General features: G+C 24.9%; 7 non-coding genes across 7 annotated transcripts; 6 read left to right on the top strand and 1 right to left on the bottom strand.

The window, feature by feature from the left end:
• The first annotated feature begins 222 nt into the window (after nucleotides 1-222).
• Nucleotides 223-295, top strand: Trnaa-agc (transfer RNA alanine (anticodon AGC)). Its single transcript has one exon. It is a non-coding gene; the product is annotated as a tRNA-Ala (tRNA).
• A 265-nt stretch (nucleotides 296-560) lies between these two features.
• Nucleotides 561-633, bottom strand: Trnaa-agc (transfer RNA alanine (anticodon AGC)). Its single transcript has one exon. It is a non-coding gene; the product is annotated as a tRNA-Ala (tRNA).
• Nucleotides 634-3,619: 2,986 nt separating this feature from the next.
• On the top strand, nucleotides 3,620-3,692 carry Trnaa-agc (transfer RNA alanine (anticodon AGC)). Its single transcript has one exon. It is a non-coding gene; the product is annotated as a tRNA-Ala (tRNA).
• A 4,510-nt stretch (nucleotides 3,693-8,202) lies between these two features.
• Trnaa-agc (transfer RNA alanine (anticodon AGC)) lies at nucleotides 8,203-8,275 on the top strand. Its single transcript has one exon. It is a non-coding gene; the product is annotated as a tRNA-Ala (tRNA).
• Nucleotides 8,276-10,790: 2,515 nt separating this feature from the next.
• Nucleotides 10,791-10,863, top strand: Trnaa-agc (transfer RNA alanine (anticodon AGC)). Its single transcript has one exon. It is a non-coding gene; the product is annotated as a tRNA-Ala (tRNA).
• Nucleotides 10,864-12,697: 1,834 nt separating this feature from the next.
• On the top strand, nucleotides 12,698-12,770 carry Trnaa-agc (transfer RNA alanine (anticodon AGC)). Its single transcript has one exon. It is a non-coding gene; the product is annotated as a tRNA-Ala (tRNA).
• Nucleotides 12,771-14,612: 1,842 nt separating this feature from the next.
• Trnaa-agc (transfer RNA alanine (anticodon AGC)) lies at nucleotides 14,613-14,685 on the top strand. The gene has a single exon. It is a non-coding gene; the product is annotated as a tRNA-Ala (tRNA).
• The last annotated feature ends 8,369 nt before the right edge of the window (nucleotides 14,686-23,054 follow it).

The following is a 23,054-nucleotide window of genomic DNA, read 5'->3' as shown; positions in this document are numbered from 1 at the left end:
TAATATTATGTAGGTATAGGTAATGTATTTATAATATTTTTATCTATTTCACATTTATACATAAGTTTTGTTAGTATGTAGTACTGAATTAGTGAAATGTAGATTGATCTTTATAAAGATTTTAAGAGAAGCGAAACACATCTAATCACAGATATACTATATAATATTATACTTATTTACAATATAGTTATATATATTATTAACCAACCACTCTCCCATCTAGGGGGCGTAGCTCAGATGGTAGAGCGCTCGCTTAGCATGCGAGAGGTACCGGGATCGATGCCCGGCGCCTCCAGATAATATTTTTTGGGATTTTTTAAATAAATTTGTTTTCATGTCATTTTGATTTATAAACATTTTGAAATTTTAATTAAATAAATATAATTTATTTCTGTATTGATATTTAATAAATTAATCTATATTTAAACAGATATTATTTATGGGTACTATTTTTTGAGTCAATTTAAGTATATAAATTAATTTAGCTAATGATCATAATTTTTATTGAACAATATAGTAAAACAAAATTAATTTATGAATTAAAGTAAAAATGTATTAATTGGAGGCGCCGGGCATCGATCCCGGTACCTCTCGCATGCTAAGCGAGCGCTCTACCATCTGAGCTACGCCCCCGATATGTTTAAATACTGAAAGGTAGAACATTTCAGAAATATTATTATATTAATATAATTATAACATAGGTATTATAACAATAATTATAAGTGAGCAATGATGTACATATTTTAATCTTTGTAATAAATTTAATAGCTATAAAGTAATAAGTACCTAAATAGTTTTATAACATTTTTTAAAATTGAAGTTTTAAAATTTATTTGTTTTTAATTGTTACACTGAGCATTATCCTTATGTTGGATAATACTAAGAAATTAACCAGCACCCTTATCGTCGATTGATCAAATAAAATATTTACCTACTAGCTTTTATAAGAACAAAAATAATAAAAAATATCTATCTTAAAGACATTTTTTAAAATTAATTAAAGATGTCTTTGATTTTAACTAAATCGTTTTATATTTAAACTAAAAAGTCGTTTTATATTCGGGACGTTTTTGCGTCTTTCACAGTTTCACGCAAGAAAGTTTTAGTTTGGTTTAATTTTCAACCTACGTAATCGGCTAAACTCGTTTATACCGTTGTCAGCAACTATATTATAACAGTGCACTGTGCACTGTAGCAGATTTAGTAGTTAGTACACTACTATACGGTAAACATGACGTGATGTATGAATACCTATATTTATGTACCTCCACAAATTACGTAAATGGTATAACACGAATAATATAATATATGAAAAAACAATATTGTACTTTACAATAAATACTTAACACTTTAATATCATGGTACTATATTATATAATATTATTACATTAAACTAATAAATAATAATAGGTTTGCCTTGAATTCTCAAGACCTATAAATACGGCAAACTCAAAATAAATATCTAATAACGTCCATATAAATACATATAAAACTGTCAAGTCTCATGTGTCTATTTCTACAAGAAATCCGTGAATAATATTAGTGACTTTGTACAACCTACCTTGCACAGCAGTTGACGTGTAAAGGTCCCCACACACTGCAGCGGTGGCGGTAAAATTCTATTGTCTCGGCGGTGGCGGTAAAATTGTGTCCGGACTCATTTTAACGCTACCGCCATCGCCACCGCTACCGCTGCAGTGTAGGGCACCTTAATACCCGGGAAAGCAAGAAATGGCGGTACGGATAGTGGTCAAGTCTGCAGATGTAGACGATGTCGCAGTGATGTGTTCAAGATTTGTTTCGTCGACTCATAAACTACCTACGCACTCGCGAACGGCTGTAATGTGAACATTTTATGAAAATAATATAACATTATCCAATGTGAATGCACAAAACATAAAAAAAACCCTCCAAATCCTATACGCGAAATTTGGAGACAAACACTTAAAAAATAACCGATACAATCGTTATCAAAAATATTGACTGAAGGAAAATATCGTGGTTACCGTTTTCAGTAGGTACCTACTAGTACCGTGATCAGTTAAGTCAAGCTAACCATTGCGTTATCATCATGATACACAATATTGCAGCCAAGGTGTATTGATCAATACACCTTGATTGCAGCATTAAAATTTAGATAACATTGATATTTGGCATTTGCTAAGACCAGGTAAGGTATATTTTTAAATGAATTCTTAGTGTTTTTTTTTTTTAATTGATGTTCAAATAATACATCTTGGTTCACTGGTTTATTTACTACGGAACCCTAAACTTTAATAAATTGATTTAAATAAATTGTATTTCTAGAGCTAAATATATTTTTTCTATCTAATCTTATTACTTATCTTTAACTATCTTTTAATGCAATTCTACACCTTTTTATAAACTTAAATTGAAAATCTTAGCACACATACACACATCAAAAATATTATTAGGAAGGTTTCTTTACCCTGTATTAATTAAAGATTTCTAATGTTACTATAATAATAACTGAATAGGTACCTACAATGATAATCATTATAGATAATATCTGCGTCATTACCTAATTTATTAAGTATCTAAATTTAAACTATTTTCAATAAACAAAACGACTAGGTACGGGGAAAAAATCTAAATTTATGAATTTATTATGATATCATACAATAATAGTAAGTATGCATTTACATTCTACTTATTTTTGTAATTGTATGTTAAAATACGTTCAACAGTTTTGTAGGCAATTACCTCCTAAAAAATAATAGTTTAGTGATAAGGTTTTCAATTTAAGTTTATAAATAGGTGTAGAATTGCATTAAAAGATAGTTTAAAAAAATTTAGGTAGGTATTTAGTTCTAGAAATACAAATCATTTAAATCAGTTTACTAAAGTTTAGGGTCCTCATATAATAAATAAACCAGTGAACCAAAATGTATGATTTGTACATCATTTTTTTTTTTAAATACTAAAGAATCCATTCAAAAATATGGTTGTTAGTTTGTTACCATTTAAAAAAAGTTGATTTTGATGTTGGTACAATTGCTTGTTTAAAAATGTAAAAATGAATACACAAAAATTGGCCATTTAAAATAAAGAAACACGTTTTTTCATTTTTTTAAATTCCATACCTATTATCAATCCATAATCGTATTAACCTGTGTATAACGATATTAGATAATGTGGGTGTTAAGGTGTTTACCTATTACAAAACGGTTATCTTCTTTTTTTTTGTTTTTCAATTCTTAGAAACAACTTGGGAACTTGGTTAGTCGATAGTCGATTTACTAAATAGTAACTTCATTTGATTTTTTGAAGTGTACTGCAGCTTACATGGCTGACGGCTACACTCAATAATGGAGATGTATAAATGCGATTTAATAATTTTTACAGATTTTTCTAGTGGGAAAATGAATAAATCAATTATTATTATAAAATCTTAGGTACCTATAGGTACTTTATTTTACTATTTACCGCGAAAATTACTGAAAAAAAGTTTATGTATATCATGCATTTATATCAAAATATTTATATTATTTAAATTATTATCAATTATAATATTATAATTTAAATTATTTGTTTAGATATTCAATATTAAATTAAATTAGTATTTCAAATGATCTATATTTGATCGATCATTTCTATCGGGGGGCGTAGCTCAGATGGTAGAGCGCTCGCTTAGCATGCGAGAGGTACCGGGATCGATGCCCGGCGCCTCCATTCGAATTTTGCAAAATTTTTATTTATTTTTTCAGTTTAATGAACTAATTTTTTTAATTTTTACTTTCGTTTAAAATTATATAATAAATGCAATTATTATTTCGTTTTATTATAATTTTTATAAGTTCTGTCATCAATTATCAACCATAATTTACTCGTATACAGATACATATCGCCTTGTAACAAAGTATTGTGATATTTGTATTCATTGTATTTTTGTATAATATGTACTTACAAAACGTATGTATAGTAGGAATATAGAATATTATATGCAAATCGATGCGAATGGTTGGTGGTTTTTTCTATAATATTATTACTGGGTAAACGTTGGCTGAATTTTATTCTCATGGTACCTACCTTTAGCTAGGTATAAGATAAATGTGGTATAAGTGTATAACTATATATATGGTGTATGGTTAGATAATATTATATATTGTATTTTATCGTCGTATACGAGACAGCGAAGTTATGATATACATATATTATATTGATACAAAGAGTGAGAGAGGGAGAAATGGACCTTATTGATTCGGGTTAAAGTTTTTTCTTTTTTTTATTTAGATTTAATAATAGGTACGACCTTTCCCGGTCGCATATATATATTTTTAATTTAATTTTTGTTCGAACGGCTGCCGCCACCATTTATCAAACGCGACCGTTACAGTATTTTTGTATATAAATATAATATACTTATCTATATATATATATATTATATATATACCTAATTCAAACTTGAAAACAGTTTAAACTTAAAAGAGAACTACACCACAATTTTACTATCCGAACCATATGGGCTTCTTTTTTGAGATTCTGTATATTCTGTATACCTAAGAGGAATTTTTATAAATACCCATGTATTAATAGAAGTAATTTTATGATGTAAATTAAAGTAATATATTATCAAAAATAGGTAATTTAATTATATAATATATATATAATATATTATATAATAAGATTAAAATGTAATTATTATGTTTTTATTTATCAAACTAACGAATATCTTAATAATTTTGAATATTACATTACTCATATACCATGGACTATTATAATGGTCTGAAAAATAAAAGATTTATGTATGCAAGGATTTAATAAGTAAATCCCTAGTCTTGTAACCCGGCTAAAACGAGTAGATCTCTATAGACCACATATTAATATATTACAACATTATATAATATTATTATTATGCGTGCTAACCGCAAAACTGTTTACACGTTTGAAGTTTGTGCGAACATGGTAATCGCATTGGCTGCAGAAACTTATTTCACGAAATCTCGGGTGGGTCATTACTCATTACCGGACCAAGTGGAACAATTAGAAATGCAGGACCACATTATATTGTAATACTATTTTGTATGACAAATGTGTGAAAACTTAGTCAAAGCATAGAACACATGTACCAAATTATAGTACTTATTCATCAAAATATTACGATTGTAATATAATTATTTAAACAAAATATAAATCTAAAGATAGTAAATTAATTAGTGTATTTGAGTGATGTAAATTGTAAGATGGATACTGTTTGCAAGTTATGGGTAAATTATTTGTGTAAAAAATATTCACACATTAACTATGAAAACTTATGGTAATCATAATCCGCTGAATATCCGATGATATACTAAAATATAAATTAATCACTTTTCAAATATTATATAATAATTAAGTATTAACATAAGCTTATATCATTATTTAAGTTCATTACGACGCCACCAAAGATGAATCTTGCGATTGTAGTATACATCGTGATGGAAGTGTTGATTAAAAAAAGATGATAAAAAATTTAAGTCATATTGAGATGTTTGAGCATATTATATTACATGTATATTATAGTATCATCGAAAATTTGTACTTCTATTGACCATTTGATTAATAGTACATCCAAATTGAATACTAACAAGTAACAAAATAAACATAATTTGAAGTGCCCATACTTAGAATTGCGTGCTAGCTTATAGATTATAGTCAGTTTGTATCTCATGTCATGTATAATTGTGATAATCATTGACATTTGACATACCTATATTGTACATAAAAAATGGTACTGAACAGAGACAGTAATAAGTCCGTAGTGTCTAATGATTTAATTTTTTTATAGTGTTATTATGGTGAGTTAAACCATTTTTTTTTTGTGGATATATTATTGTACAATAACTAATAACTATTACATATTTATTGTATACCATTAGCTGTTGATAACATACATTACTTTATTACAATCACGACATACCGTTTAGAACTGTAAATATAAAATAAATAAAAATTTAAGCAGGTCCATGGAATAAATAGCGATTACAATTAATCAAAAAATAAGTTTAAATTTTTTGAATTACCTATTATAGAATAAACGTTATTTTTCTTATAAATATCAAATTATATCAAAATTTGGTTTCTCAAATAATATACAAATATATAATGTGGTTTTATACTAAACTGTTTTGAATACTTTTTTTTACAAAAACTTCTAGGGAACTTTATATTTAGTTTTATGAAGTTTTATGTTCAAATAATTAGATAATTTGAAATTTAAACACTAATACAAAAAAATAAATGTATTATTTTATGATAGACTATAGATTTTTAATATATTTTAGTATTTTACTACTGTAAGAACAACTTAATATGGTGGACCTGTCGTATATTATAATTGTATTAACATAAATTGAAAAAAAAAGTAAAATAATATTATACATGGCTTGCAATTTGGACACAATCGTGATTAAAATGGTGCGAAATAACCCTACATGACAATAAGTCAGCATAGTATGGTAGCTGTGTAGGATACAAGCTTACAGTTGAATTCTAATAATACATTATATATTATAATTTGTAGCTATATTTATATCATAACGAGTAAGATTACGGACAGAGCAGAACGTCGTAAAATTGAGTGTGTGTGACGATCGTATACAACCTTTTTTACGTTTTATTAATACTATATACCTACTTCTATCTTATATCTAGTTAGTAGTTACCTATGTAAACTGCATAGATGATGCATGATATAGAATATACAATTTATTTCGGTTTAAAAATAATTGCTTCTATTTATAGTCACCTCTCACTGCAGAGAATTATATATGGAGTGGTGGGACTGCAGCTCTTTCCTCCAAAACTTCAGGAAATATTTTTGAAGTCTGCTTTAATTTGTTACATTATCATTGTTATTATATTTATTTTTATTATGTAATAGTTATTCATTTTTTAAAACAGTTAATAGATTATAAAACAAATTAAAATTGTGTACTACATTTTTTATTCTTGCTTTTAATAGGTTTAATTGGGGAATTTACCTCGAAAAAAACCATCCCTCTCCTAAAAAAATAATCTAATTACGTCCCTTCTTCTTAGCCATTATTGAAACGATAATATTAATTTATTATACGATACGTTGCATACACATTTCAACACTTGTGTACATAAATTGTATGTTTATATAATATTATAAGTATAAGATTGGAGAAAATTTCGTTATAGAAATCTCAGTCGCAAAATATGTGTTTGCTCCTCGAGTTCAGTGCGAAATATATAGGCACGGAGGGTTGATTCATTTAACGCAAGACATTCTATATTTCAGAAAACAATAATGCCTTTGAAAATATATCGTTTAGATAATTTTAGGTTGTTACTAAACAACATTTTCGGAAAAAAATATTACCATATTTGTGCTAAATTTTAGATTAACAGAGTAGGGGAACCACTTTATTCCGATCAATTAAACTAAAAAAAATATGCTTTGTGAAACGTAATAACAATAATGTATGTTATTGTAATTCAAAAAATTAAAAATTATGAAATACATTTTTATAGGAAAAAAATTGTTTTTTTTATGGTATAATTATGTAAACAAAAAAAAAAAATGCTAATATACCTAGTAATTGGAATTATTAGATTAGTGTCTTATGTTAAATAAGATGATGCGGAATGTAACAGTCTTATTGGATAGCAAATTATACGGTGGCGCGTGATGGTCGTAAATTTCTTCGGCCACCGTGGTCTTAAACACAACATGGAATTTATATTTATGCGCTATCGTTAGGAGATTTGCGTACGTTGTAGTCTACGAGGTAGTAGTCTTGTACGCACCCTTTCTTGTTGGCAATACACACGTAGTCGTCTTGCGTATCCCCGGCACCGCACCGCATTATCTCGGCCGTCATCCCTTTTTAATTTTTATAGTCCCCTTTTTTTCTGTCTTGTCACCCTGCATAGTCGACTCCACCGGGCATGCCAAATTGGTATATAAATGCATATTATATATATATAGGCGAATCGTTTTTGTATGCTCGAATATACATACATTTATACCTACTTATAATGTATACATAAAAACCGTTCAACGCGCAAAGGGATCGTCGCAAAAAGAAATCGCGGTCGAAATTAAATCGGTAGAGCATCAAAGCGGTACAAAAAGTAGGTATGTTACAATGTTGTATAGCTGCAGATGTTGTTTGCTGTAACCTAATTTATTTATTCTCTCAAATACATAAGATCTAGATCATTACTTTCATCCGGGGGCGTAGCTCAGATGGTAGAGCGCTCGCTTAGCATGCGAGAGGTACCGGGATCGATGCCCGGCGCCTCCAGTAGTCATATTTTTGTTTCTATTAAAAATATATTTATTTAGTTCGTTAAGAAAGATAGGATATTTTTTTGTAAATCTAAAAGAAGCTTTATTGTTTTGAAATGTCACATAATTTGTTTGTTCAATAAAAATTATTTTGTTTTTTCAAAACATATTTTACATTAATTGTAATAATAATATAAATTGTAATATTTATTAAATGTATCATAGATATTTTTGTTTATAAAATACCTATCATCCAATCATAAATACATTTTGTGTTCGCAGCCCATCTATATGTAGTCATGTAAACTATAATAATACCTATATGCATTGTAACAGTGGGCTCCGACGAATTTTAATTTAATAGTTATGAATTACCTAGTTTCTAAGTAATGAAACAAATTATATCTTAGTACAATACAAAAATATATTTAATTGTTATTAATGTGATTGTAATTTCTAAAAAGCTGGAAATCTGTACAGTGTACAAGATATGTTAAATTTTAATTCAATGATAGGTATATCATATTGTATATAAGTACGACAAACGATTCTTTTTAACCTGGTCTGTCAGCTTAATAGCTTATATCACTAAATTTTGTGGTATGATTTTTGATATTGCTATTGTCTTTATTTTACTATTAGTATTACTATACCTAGGTTAATTTACTATTTTTCGAAAACATTATTATTATATATTTATATACTATAATTGTTATTAACTTTTGAGTTAATCCCATCTTACACTGTAAATACCGTAATACATTATGAAAACTAAACAGTTTCAATAGTTTCATAGAATAAAAATATATTATCTTATTAAAACTAATCAACAAATTTTAAAAAATACCATTACGTATAGTAAAATGAACAATACTTGTAAAAGCTACAAGTCTGCGAATAATGTTTTTGATTCATAACAAAATAATTGACATCATTAATATACCTAATTTCGTTCAAATTTAAATCTCCCAATGCCTATAATAAATAATTGTGTTTGCCTATATTATTGTTTAATGATTTAATCCAGTATCCAGTATGTTGTATTCAATTTTCAAACCTCAGCTTTAAAAGGTGAAGATCGTATCCATTTGTTACCTACTAGATAATAGTTTTAATAATTAATGTTTAAAATTACTTTCATTTTTATATGTGTTTGATAATATAAAACTATAGACATCAACAAATTGGTTTATCTTATCTACATGAGATCACGCCACTTTTTAATTCAATAGAATTCACTACTGCAGTACTCTGTTTAATATCATTTTTAACGGGCGTAAAACGTCAGGTAAAATAAGTATAAATAAATGTATAGATATAGTAAGAGTGTTTTAATTTAGGTATATATTGAATCTATAGTAATGTACAATAATTTTATAAAAAAAAAATCACTTTTATTATGCACAATTAAAAATTAATAATGAACTTTAAACTTAAAACAAATATAGATATTAGTATGACTATAGTAATAGTAATATTATTACACAAAGATAATTAATGAAAATAATCATGTACTTTGATACGTGCAATTAATAATAAAACTATTATATTGTTAAATAATTGTTGATATATATATATATATATATAATATATATATAAAGTAATATGGTAAAACATTCAATGTATAGTAAAAAAAAAAAAAAAAAAAAAAACAAATGACATAATATAATTAATACAACTTCCTATGCATTGTAATTTGCCAATATTATCAATATTTTCTCTTCTTAATTTTTTTTTGTTGAAAGTTAGGAATATCTTTTGACATTTACCACGCAAGTGACAAAACACAGTTAACTACTGTGTTTCGATAAAGGTATACAACGTGAACTCTATATCTGTATCATAATCTTGTTTTCAATAATATAGACAATGTAGTAATTAATATTTAGTAATGATTAGCGACATTATTGTCGGCATCGAAGTCACCAGGCAACGCATTTCAATCATCCAAACGCTAATTGTAATAGTAAATATAAAAGGTACTACCTACTCAAACACTTTTTTTCTTGTTATAAACCATTCTTTTCGCCGAAATTACCACTGTCCTTGTTATCAAAATCACATTAGTAGATTATCCAATTATAGACTTATAAATTATAGTACAGTTAGTACTAGACTAGTGTGCACTACTCTAAACATTCGATTATATGTACATAACTTAACCATGACAACAAAACCACATTTAAATCATCATAATGCTTGAAACTAAATAAAAGTATACAATTTTATTAACATTTTTATAGTAATAAAAAAAATAACAATTTTGTTATTATCTACAATATATTTTAACAAATAAATATTTAATTTTACAATTTACATTGTTGGTTAAATACTTGGTTTACAATTAATAGATATGCTTTTTTTTTTTTTTTATGGGAACGCTCAAAAAATTATACAATGTCAGGCTAATACTATAGTATGTACTATGTATATTTTACTTACTTTCTCGACGTAGCATTGAATAGGTATCAACATAAACTCAATAAGATCTATTCTTTCAAATAATCAAGTTTTGATATCTCCTTACATCGGGGGGCGTAGCTCAGATGGTAGAGCGCTCGCTTAGCATGCGAGAGGTACCGGGATCGATGCCCGGCGCCTCCAAATTTAATTTTTATTTTTTTTTCGTTCACTAAATTACGTACATTTAATCATATTAATGTATTACCTATATATTGATCTTTTAAATGATAACACATTTATATAGGATAGCTAAGCTAGAAACATTTTGAAATTAAATTATATATTATAAAAAAAAAAATAATAATAATAACAAATTAATTATTATTATTATTTTTTAGTAAACGTGTTAAAATATTGATGGTGTGTGAAGTATGGTAAACAATGAATTTAAAAAAGTAATTTGTTAAATTGACCAGATTTAAAATTAAATGAGGTCACGAACAGAAGCTCTACTCTCAAGTAAGACTTTAGTAGGTATTTGAACTATAAAAATATAATTGTTTATTAAAAAATTATTTTTATTTTATTTATTATTAGATTTTCATTAATATTTGAAGTCAAATTAGTTGATTCTTCGTTAGGAAAATAGCTAGTCAGAGTCCCGAGCATTTTTGGAGTACCTACAAAATGTAAAATGTGTTTTTGAATACTTTCCTATAAAATATGTTATCTTATAATATAGGTAATTGTGATTTGGATGATTAAAGAGAGGCTTAAATTTGCTCTGCAGATTTATTCACGTACAAATAATATGGTTTATTTAAAATTACTAGTTACTACAATTACTAATTGTTATTTGTTAGGTATATATGTATTATTGGAACCGGAATATTTTATATCCTGAAATTTAGCTAATTTATTATTATTGATACGACCAACAATTTGACAATTATATCAGTAAGCACATTTAAATTAATATTTTTATACTTAGGTATATTGGTGTATAACGATTTTTTTCTTATGAACATTTTTCCACTAACACTAGTGGAAACTAATAAACGCTAATAATAGTAAATAGGTATAAATTACAAAAATCGTCTAAGCGTTATATTTGCTTTAAAGATTACATTTTAATTTTAAAATACAAATATTTTTGGTTTGTATACATTTTTTTCTGAGTATTACAGTTGCCACGGTAACCAAATAATTACAAAGTACCTAATCAGTAGTTAGTTAGTTTTATTAATTGATCAATTAACAATTATCATGTATTTAATTGTATGAATTAATATTTCTTAACTATTTCGTATAATCAATAATAATCAACAAAAAAAGTGTAAAACAATAACATATAATTCAATGTTTTCCTTTAAAATGAAAATAAAATCTTTAGTTTTCCTAAGCATATGAATTAGTAAAATAATATTGAATAATTAATTTAGATAAGCTAATGCGATTGAAACAAATATCCATTCTGAGTTGTCAATACTTTAATAATATTTTGGATTACACTACCGTAGATTCTAAGAAAATGTTACAATATATCTAACAATAATATATTAATTTATGTTCAGGAAACACGCAGTCAAACTAAGGTATTACACTAATACCGATAATCATCCACAGGTCTCTGTTTATCATTTTCGTCTTTTCCATAAAAAATGTACTTATATTTACATGATCAATTCATATCTGTTAATACTTCAGTATAACCTTTTTATCTACAACTTACCTAACATTTATTATATTTCATTTTTTTTATATTTATCAATTTAAAGTTTTTTAATTATTAAGCCATTAGTTTTTTTTTAAATTTGAATATCATATTATTTTAATTTCTTGTAGCATACAATTTAGTTTATTTTAATTGTATTTTTAAAATTATTTGGATTCGGTCCCAACACTGCAACCGAACTACCAAAGTACAATTTTACATTTGTAGAGTTCCATTGCATGTATTTTTAACGAAGTTATTGAATTGATTTAATATTATCGTTTTATCAAATGATCTACATTTCTCTTCCTGCGAATATCTGGGTGCGTAGCTCAGATGGTAGAGCGCTCGCTTAGCATGCGAGAGGTACCGGGATCGATGCCCGGCGCCTCCAAATTTAATTTTTATTTTTTTTTCGTTCACTAAATTACGTAAATTTAATCATATTAATGTATTAGCTATATATTGATCTTTTAAATGATAACACATTTATATAAGATAGCTAAGCTAGAAACATTTTGAAATTAAATTATATATTATAAAAAAAAAAAAATAATAATAATAACAAATTAATTATTATTATTATTTTTTAGTAAACGTGTTAAAATATTGATGGTGTGTGAAGTATGGTAAACAATGAATTTAAAAAAGTAATTTGTTAAATTGACCAGATTTAAAATTAAATGAGTTCACGAACAGAAGCTCTACTCTCAAGTAAGACTTCAGTAGGTATTTGAACTATAAAAATATAATTGTTTATTAAAAAATTATTTTTATTTTTAATCTATTTATTATTAGATTTTCATTAATATTTGAAGTCAAATTAGTTGATTCTTCGTTAGGAAAATAGCTAGTCAGAGTCCCGAGCATTTTTGGAGTACCTACAAAATGTAAAATGTGTTTTTGAATACTTTCCTATAAAATATGTTATCTTATAATATAGGTAATTGTGATTTGGATGATTAAAGAGAGGCTTAAATTTGCTCTGCAGATTTATTCACGTACAAATAATATGGTTTATTTAAAATTACTAGTTACTACAATTACTAATTGTTATTTGTTAGGTATATATGTATTATTGGAACCGGAATATTTTATATCCTGAAATTTAGCTAATTTATTATTATTGATACGACCAACAATTTGACAATTATATCAGTAAGCACATTTAAATTAATATTTTTATACTTAGGTATATTGGTGTATAACGATTTTTTTCTTATGAACATTTTTCCACTAACACTAGTGGAAACTAATAAACGCTAATAATAGTAAATAGGTATAAATTACAAAAATCGTCTAAGCGTTATATTTGCTTTAAAGATTACATTTTAATTTTAAAATACAAATATTTTTGGTTTGTATACATTTTTTTCTGAGTATTACAGTTGCCACGGTAACCAAATAATTACAAAGTACCTAATCAGTAGTTAGTTAGTTTTATTAATTGATCAATTAACAATTATCATGTATTTAATTGTATGAATTAATATTTCTTAACTATTTCGTATAATCAATAATAATCAACAAAAAAAGTGTAAAACAATAACATATAATTCAATGTTTTCCTTTAAAATGAAAATAAAATCTTTAGTTTTCCTAAGCATATGAATTAGTAAAATAATATTGAATAATTAATTTAGATAAGCTAATGCGATTGAAACAAATATCCATTCTGAGTTGTCAATACTTTAATAATATTTTGGATTACACTACCGTAGATTCTAAGAAAATGTTACAATATATCTAACAATAATATATTAATTTATGTTCAGGAAACACGCAGTCAAACTAAGGTATTACACTAATACCGATAATCATCCACAGGTCTCTGTTTATCATTTTCGTCTTTTCCATAAAAAATGTACTTATATTTACATGATCAATTCATATCTGTTAATACTTCAGTATAACCTTTTTATCTACAACTTACCTAACATTTATTATATTTCATTTTTTTTTATATTTATCAATTTAAAGTTTTTTAATTATTAAGCCATTAGTTTTTTTTAAATTTGAATATCATATTATTTTAATTTCTTGTAGCATACAATTTAGTTTATTTTAATTGTATTTTTAAAATTATTTGGATTCGGTCCCAACACTGCAACCGAACTACCAAAGTACAATTTTACATTTGTAGAGTTCCATTGCATGTATTTTTAACGAAGTTATTGAATTGATTTAATATTATCGTTTTATCAAATGATCTACATTTCTCTTCCTGCGAATATCTGGGTGCGTAGCTCAGATGGTAGAGCGCTCGCTTAGCATGCGAGAGGTACCGGGATCGATGCCCGGCGCCTCCAATTTGATTTTTTATTGATAAAAACTTAATTTTATAAAACGTTTAAACATGTAAACCAACATTTAAAATAGAATTTGAAGCATTCGTCAATATTTTTACTTAATTTACCTGGTAAAATGTTATGTTTTAATAAAAATTATTTTATGTTTTTCACAAACATTTCAATATTTTACAAGAAAATAGTATTTTGTTGATAATATTTCTTCTTGAAATTAAATTAAAATAAAAAACATTATATTTCAGATTATATTAATTGTAATTATAAAAAATAATTGTGGTTTTCATACTACGAAGTTTGTTCTGAATTTTTAAATTTCATATTAAAATTAAAAGTCTTGAGCATTTTAATATATATATATATATAAATACAAAATATATTATGGCAATTAAGATGAAACAATAGTCTTTTAATTTTTAAATAAATTATCGTCAGGACGTTGAAAAAAAGTTTTAAAAATGCATTTAAACTTTATATAAAACCGCTTTAATTGCGGTTTAGTGTGTATAATTTGTGCCATTTAATTAAAAATAGATAAATAGCGGACACTGGGTACAATTTATATATAGAATACAATTATATTGTTATACTCGAAAATATACTCTAAACTATAGTTTATAGACAATATTTCTAAATTCTAACTCAATTATAGACTCGTCGTTCAATACCAATAATTAGTATACACGGTTAATTAGAAACCATGACATCTTAATAAAATTATGGATTGAATTTTGTTGGTAAAATAAAAATAAACTATGTTCGATTTTTAGGATCATTAACAAGGCATTTTTATTTAGTTGAATATTTAATATACCATTTAATAGTACTGTTAGATTAGGTATTCGATTATAATTATTTATTTGAATACACTCCCAATGTAATTTTACGATTTTATTCGAATTAAATTAATATAATAATAATATTATGTTGTATCGATGTAGGAATAACAAGCAGTAGTCACATTTCATATAATAATATATTATGTATTTATTAGCTACGCATTATAAGTACCATTGACCAATATATGGTACTAAAATGTAAACGAATACTATTTTCGTATTGATAATATACCGTGTGTTGGTCAAATATCATAGTATAATATTATAAGAGTTGTGTATTTAGTGTAATACTATAATAATATACTCTTTATAGCGATGTTTCAAGTATTCAGAACACAACTGTTTGATTTATCACTGTTTAATCAAAAGTATTGTTAGTTTGGTCATTTTTCAAACCGTCACTAAATTCATTTGAAAGACAGTTATGACTTATGACAATAATAGTACAAAAGAAGTATAAAAGCCAAGAGGACTTTATGGTTGGGCCGGTTGGGGCAATAATTCAACGAAAAATTAAATAATTTTCTTTTTCAAAACCGGGATACAAATTAACATCTTATTCACCCACTTGGAAACTTATATTATATTAAATCTTCTATTTTGAGAACAGCGAAATAATAAATATAAATAAATAATCTTTATTTTCCTAAAAATCTGCTGTAATAATACAACGCAATAATAATAATAATATAGGCTAGCTATATATTCGATTAAAAAAATAATCCAAAAAACATAGCTTGTTTATTGTGTTTTCTAACTGTTAAAAAAGAAACAAAATGTAATTCGTAAACAAAATATACGCAACGCGCTATTTGATAACTGTACTATTTTTGGAATACTAATTTTTATTTTTATTTTTTTATCATTTATGAGTTGATAATTTTACATTTTGTATAAGTATGATTATTGATTAATTTTTTAATTTTGGGCAATAAATTCCGATTTTTTACTGTTGATATTTTGTATTGGTTTTTAAAATACAACCCTTAATATTATGTGAGTAGTATGTTCACAGCACTTTTTTAGCAGGTAGATTTTAAAAGTTTAAGCTGGAGTATTCCCCTTAAGCTAGTTATATTTTCCCTGTAACAAGAAAAAAGTACTAATTTTCAAAAACCATTATGTATGTTCACAGCACTTTTCAGCAGGGAGATTGCATTTTGTGTTTTCAGCATAAGTGCTGTGAAAATACGTTATGGTTTTTGAAAATCAGTATTTTTTCATGTTACAGGGAAAAAATAATTGGCTTAAGAGGGATAATCTGTTTTAAACTTTTTCGATTTCTCACCTAAAAGGTGCTCTGAACATACATTATGGTTTTTGAAAATCAGTATTTTTTTGTGTTGCAGTGAAAAATAATTGGCTTAAGCGGAATACTCCGCCTTAAACTTTTAAAATCTCCCTGCTGAAAAGTGCTGTGAACATACAAATATATACTACTTATGAGCTTTGTTCGCTATGCTCTATTTCGTTATTTATCATAGCAATTATTGTTATTTATTAAGTTCAATTAACGAGAACTTATCTATTTCCACATACGTAGACAGACATTCAAACCATCCACCATATCGTTGCAGGACCAACAAACTTATCAGATTCTTTTCGGTTTTTAGAATAATATATGTTTTTGGGTAATAACATTATTATTATATTAAATAGCATAATTTTTTATAGAGATAGTTATTATTTCAAACCGATAAAATTAGTTAACATTTATTTATTTTATTTATTTATGCACCGTACTTTTTTTATCTAAATTTTTAATAATAAGTACCTAAGTAAAATACAAACTATTTGTATTATTAGTATTAACTTTATTTTTATTTTTAAAAATAAGCCTCGTTAATTTAGCTGACAATGTATTTTTTCTAATTATTTTGATACATAAATAGTACTATGATATTAATGTTTTCAAGGATTAATTTAAAATAATTATATTTTGTTACATAAATCATCACAGACAGCACTTGTTAGTTGGCTTTCTTGTTTTGTATTATAGGGATTGATGAATGAATTCAAAAATCTTTTATTTAACTAGCATCTTCTATTTGTTTACACTCGACAAGAATATGTTTGATTGTTAATTAGACTCCACAGGTTGACCATTTAGTTTGATATACTTTGATAATAACTCACAAAATAACTGTGTATAAGAAGACTTTTTAGTATGCTCTATTCTTAAACGCGTTAGGATTATTTTTACTTTTCTATTTGAAGATTTTTATAATATGTTGAAAACATTAACACATATGGTTATTTCTTTTAGTTTAGTCTTAATTTCAATTTATTTCAAGTATTCAATGATATATTTTCCCTAAATATTCGTTATAATCGTTGATAAAAATACAGATCGAATTGTTTCGTTCATAGGTATTATTAAATAATAACACATAACATTTAATATAAAGATTATAATTTATGATACCTATTTCCTCAAGTACTAATTTAGCTACAAAAACTCATGTAATTTTTTTATTTTTCATTGTTTTAGTATACTAGTATTTTATTTAATAAAACATTGATTTTTCTTCTACTAAATATATATAGGTACTACACATAGTTACTAATAATAAATTATTATACATATTGTGTATACGTGTAATAATATATTATATAATTTAATATTTATAGACCAGTTCATGGTCTGTTAGTACTTGGTATAGTTAAAAATGTGAAAGTACTCGTATTGCCTGCAGGGATAACAACTAACAGTTGATCTTAAATTCGTAATAGTATAATACACTCTATTACTAATAAGTAATGTTCTACAATAAATGTATTCACATTTGAAAAGAATACCAAATTTTACAACGTCTAGTAGGTACTTTTTATTTGACTTACAATTTATTTAAAGTAATTTAATAAATTGTACATAATAAAATAGTTAATGTAAAATTATATAGTTTTCAGTAAAAGTGAATATTAGTAATACAAATAGCTTTAAATTTGTTATGGTACATTGGAATTATAGACAATATAAATTGAATTTAATATTTAATAAAATAAAATAATATTTATACTTAGTAATATAAAGGTACTTAGTATAAAAAATAATTAATTTTATTGGTAAATAATATAACATACATCTTACTTAACTATATATTGATAAATGATAATATTATAGTAATAGAATAGCTTGGCATATAATATTAATCTAACAAATTACTAATAATAATTATAATTGCAGTATGTAATAATATATTACCTCTTCCACTTCAAGCAGTCAGTTTGGGTAACTAATATTGTATGGTTGTAATTCATAATGGATATATATTATTTGGTACTTGGTAGGTATATAATCCATAAACTATTTAAAACTGAATATTTTATTTTTATTTGTCTGTTTATTTAGAATTAAGTAAGTACCTAATGTTTAAGCATCATATTTTAAAAGCTCTTAAATAAAAAAAAAATAATAATATTCATGATAATTTTTTATGTATATATAAATATAAATTATATAATGATTTTAACTACACTTATAGAATAAATATGGTGCCATTTAAATTTCTTAAATAAACTATTTTTAATTATCCTGTTATATAGTAAAGTACGAATACAACCATACCGGTAAACGTTTTGATTTCGTATAATGTTATTATATAATATCAGTATCGATAATTTACGCCAAACAAAAAAATAAAATTAAAAGTATTAATTTAATATTATATATATTAAGATAATTATACAATTTACGCATATAAATATATAATATAGTAAACATAAGGGATGTTTTATTTGTATGAATGACTTGTAACCGTATAAGAAGAGCCGTCCGTTGATGAAATTTTGGTATATTATATAATGTTTAGATATAAATTGAAGATTTATTTAGTTACTTTAATCAATTAAGTATAATATTCATTATTTGATGGTTGATACTATAAATCACATATTCAAACATTACATAAAATATTTATTATTATATGATATTAAAAATTTTAAATAAGAACTAGGTCGTATTTGCATTACCCTTACATTAATTTTGTATATTGTTATTAAAATGAAAACAAAATATGGTATTGGCATACCTATATGTACTAATAATAAAATATCTTAGGATAAATATTAGTTTTATAATTTTAAGTTGGCCGTAGTGCCAATAATTTAACTAGGTATAAGTTAGAAAACATGACAATTTATAATTCTGAACACGAATCTAAGGTTGCATGACATTACGTGCAATTTATTTGATTTGTTTAAGAGTATGTACTACACACATACACACATACACACACATATATCATATTATATATTATAGTATTTAATTTGTGTCACTAATTAGTAATTTTTGGCATAAATAATACTATTCAAATCAAAATATGGTTTTAAAATTGTTTATCAGTAGAGTACCCTTTGGGTAATTATTACTTATTAGTTATATTCATATTTTAGTAACATTATTGTTTATTACATTACATAATTTAAACAATTCATCGAGATAAAAAAAAATATTCTCCAATCTCCATCAGTGTTATTAATTTTTTTTTTTTTTTTTATAAAATTGTATGAATATTAGAGTATTGGGTAAGTACCTATAGTAATTATAAAATATTTTATACAAATTGCCAAATTTAATTCAGTTTTAAACATTATCTCAGGATATTATTCTATTATTCATATAAAGGGAGTAATGGTAGGTATAATGTAGATTTTAATTAACGCTATTATTATTTTTTTTTTTTACTGTACTGGAAAAATGTTATTTACTTGAAATAAAACACAATAACATAATTTATTCGGATTTAAAATTTATATTCGAGTAGTAAAACTAATGCTAAAATCTATAATAATTAGTAGTTATAATAACATTAATACTAATAATTTGATTTTGCTTTTATAAAAATCAACATTTATTTATTAATGTTTTTAAAATGTATACCAAATTTTTACAGACAATTTATGTGGAACTGTTGGGTTTGATCTTAGGTTTAAATTTTTCTGGAAGGCACTTCTGATATTTAAAGTTTACAGTGTAAAACCATAACAATAGTTTCATGTAGGATCTATAACACTATGTATATTTTATTTCAAGATTTCCAGAATTAATTTATTAGTTATATTTAAACTATGAGTCTACAGGTTATAATTACAATAAATAAATCAACATAAGTAGGTCAATTTATCACAAAAATTCATATACATTATGAATTATTAATATTAAAAATATTTAATTTATAACTATATAGGCATATTAGTTATTACAAATTTAATGTTATTCAAGTGAATTCAGTGGGAGACTAGCCAGTAAAGGCAATCTGAGGACAATCGCCTCCTGGGCCCTTGATCATGTCATATTAATAAAAATTATGTAAAACAGTATAATATTATTAATTTACTTGTACAATTATAAGAATGATAATAGAGAGTAAAACAATTGTGCCATAATATTGACATGGATTTTAAATTCTGAAAAATTTATAAATTGAATATTATAAGTAGAGTAATCATTGTTACTCATATAACTAATAAGCAACATTAATGCTCGTTTATACAAATTATAATTTCATATTTTATGAGAATCGTTCGTTTCGTTAGGTGTTATATTTTAACTTCGTAAATAAAATGTCGTATCTGTAACAAAATCTACTGTTATCAAATTCTTTACTAAATGTCTAAACTTAAGTTTGTTTACAATATGGTATACTGTATAGTGTATAGTGTATAGTATGTATCCAATATTACAGTAATTGTAATTTAAATTACTACACTTGTTTTATTCTTGAAAATCTTGGACATAATAGTACCAGCATAATAATATATTAATTATTAATATATAATTTACTCTTGTTAATAATGTATACTTTATTAAAAGTATGTATTCATAATTTAATTTGTATTAAAATCAAACATGAAAAAATAAAATTACGCTATCGTTCATTCAAACTCGTGTTCAGACGTAATAATAAAAAATAGCTTACTGCATAGTTCAATGATCAATAGGACTTTTATGTATTCATAAATATTCCATAAGGAGCTAAGCAAATTATTAACTTTGTAATTTGATGTTTAATTAAACTTGGATTAAAAATAGACCGTTCTTATTTATATAATTTTATAAAGTGTAAAAATAAAGTTGAATTGATAAAACTATTGGCTAAAAACATAAATCATCTAAAGTAATAAAATATTACTACTCTTTGCGATTTTTGAAATCCAGTTCGCCACTACAAGTAATCATTTAAGTAAGTACCCAATGGGTTTTTTAGCTTTAAGTTATTTTTGGTACATTAAATTATTTTATCTCATTAGCCCAAATTACATTTTGTTGTGAAATAACTTAGGTTTAAAATTATTTAGGTTGTAGAAACTAAACATTTGAGATCACCACTTTTCGTATTCTCTGTTGATTATTTGCTTACTGCCAATACCCCAAGGGAAATATTAGTTGTTACTAATTGCTAAGCCGTTACATGATTGTGGACTGTAGTACGAAGTTGTTTGTATTAAGACTTTAAACACCAAGACTGTTGAGTATTCAGTAATGTATCCTAAATGGCAAATATGTACAAAGATCTTTCGTGTAGTTTGGTCAATTCGTGTACAAACTTATAAAATGTACAAAATAAGTATAACACATTTATTTATACTATAATCTAACTCTTAGAAAGTTTTGATTAAAAATACTCTCAATATTATGTGTATTTAAGTTTTATTTGAAAAAATTAATGTAAGACAAATCTAACATTTTAAATAAATGTAAAAATCGGTTTATATAAAAAAAAAAAAAATACAATATATTTAGCTTAAACTAATACAAATTAATATAAATGTATAATATTATATTATTTAAAAAAAAATAAACTTAATAATTCAGTAGTTACTAGTAGATACATAATAATATTTATAAATTACTTGGATTTTTTTGACTAACTCAAAGTTCATAGCACAGTGTCTTAAAAATTTCCATTTGATACTTTGAAAGCACAATTAATTTTAGTAACAATATTTATGTATAATATTTTTAAATAAAAAATTAAAACCCGAACTTCAACGTATTTATATGATAAAAGAGATTTTAATATATTGAACGTTGAACACATAAACATCATGTATAACATTACTTTTCATTCTGTCCATTTAAATTTAAATAATTTTAAAATATAATATATAACTTTATAAAGGTAACATATTACGACTTTTAGTAAAACAAATTTTGATTTTTAGTATATGTATAATACTATATTTATAGAATCAAAGCGAATAAGTACTAATATATATATATTTCATAAATATAAAAAAAATAAAAAAACACAAACATTTTGACATAATATTTAGTGTTTGAGGTTACGAAAGAATTTCAATTTCGTTTATTAGTTTTTCGAACTTTTCCCCATAATGTTGTTGTTATTTTATTTTTTTTAGATTTTATACAATGCTATGACGTACAATTTTGTTTATTTTATCCATTTACCGACAGCGGTGGTGACATTTTAAAGACTAGATTTTCACTGTTGCTACATTATGGGCTATGCCAATGGGATTTACAACCTATATCCATTGTTGATGTCAGGCGTCTTAGGCATAAATTAT

This window comes from Aphis gossypii, chromosome 1, assembly GCF_020184175.1.
Source record: "Aphis gossypii isolate Hap1 chromosome 1, ASM2018417v2, whole genome shotgun sequence".
Classification (NCBI taxonomy): domain Eukaryota; kingdom Metazoa; phylum Arthropoda; class Insecta; order Hemiptera; family Aphididae; genus Aphis; species Aphis gossypii.
This window is presented reverse-complemented; position numbering and strand designations above follow the sequence as displayed.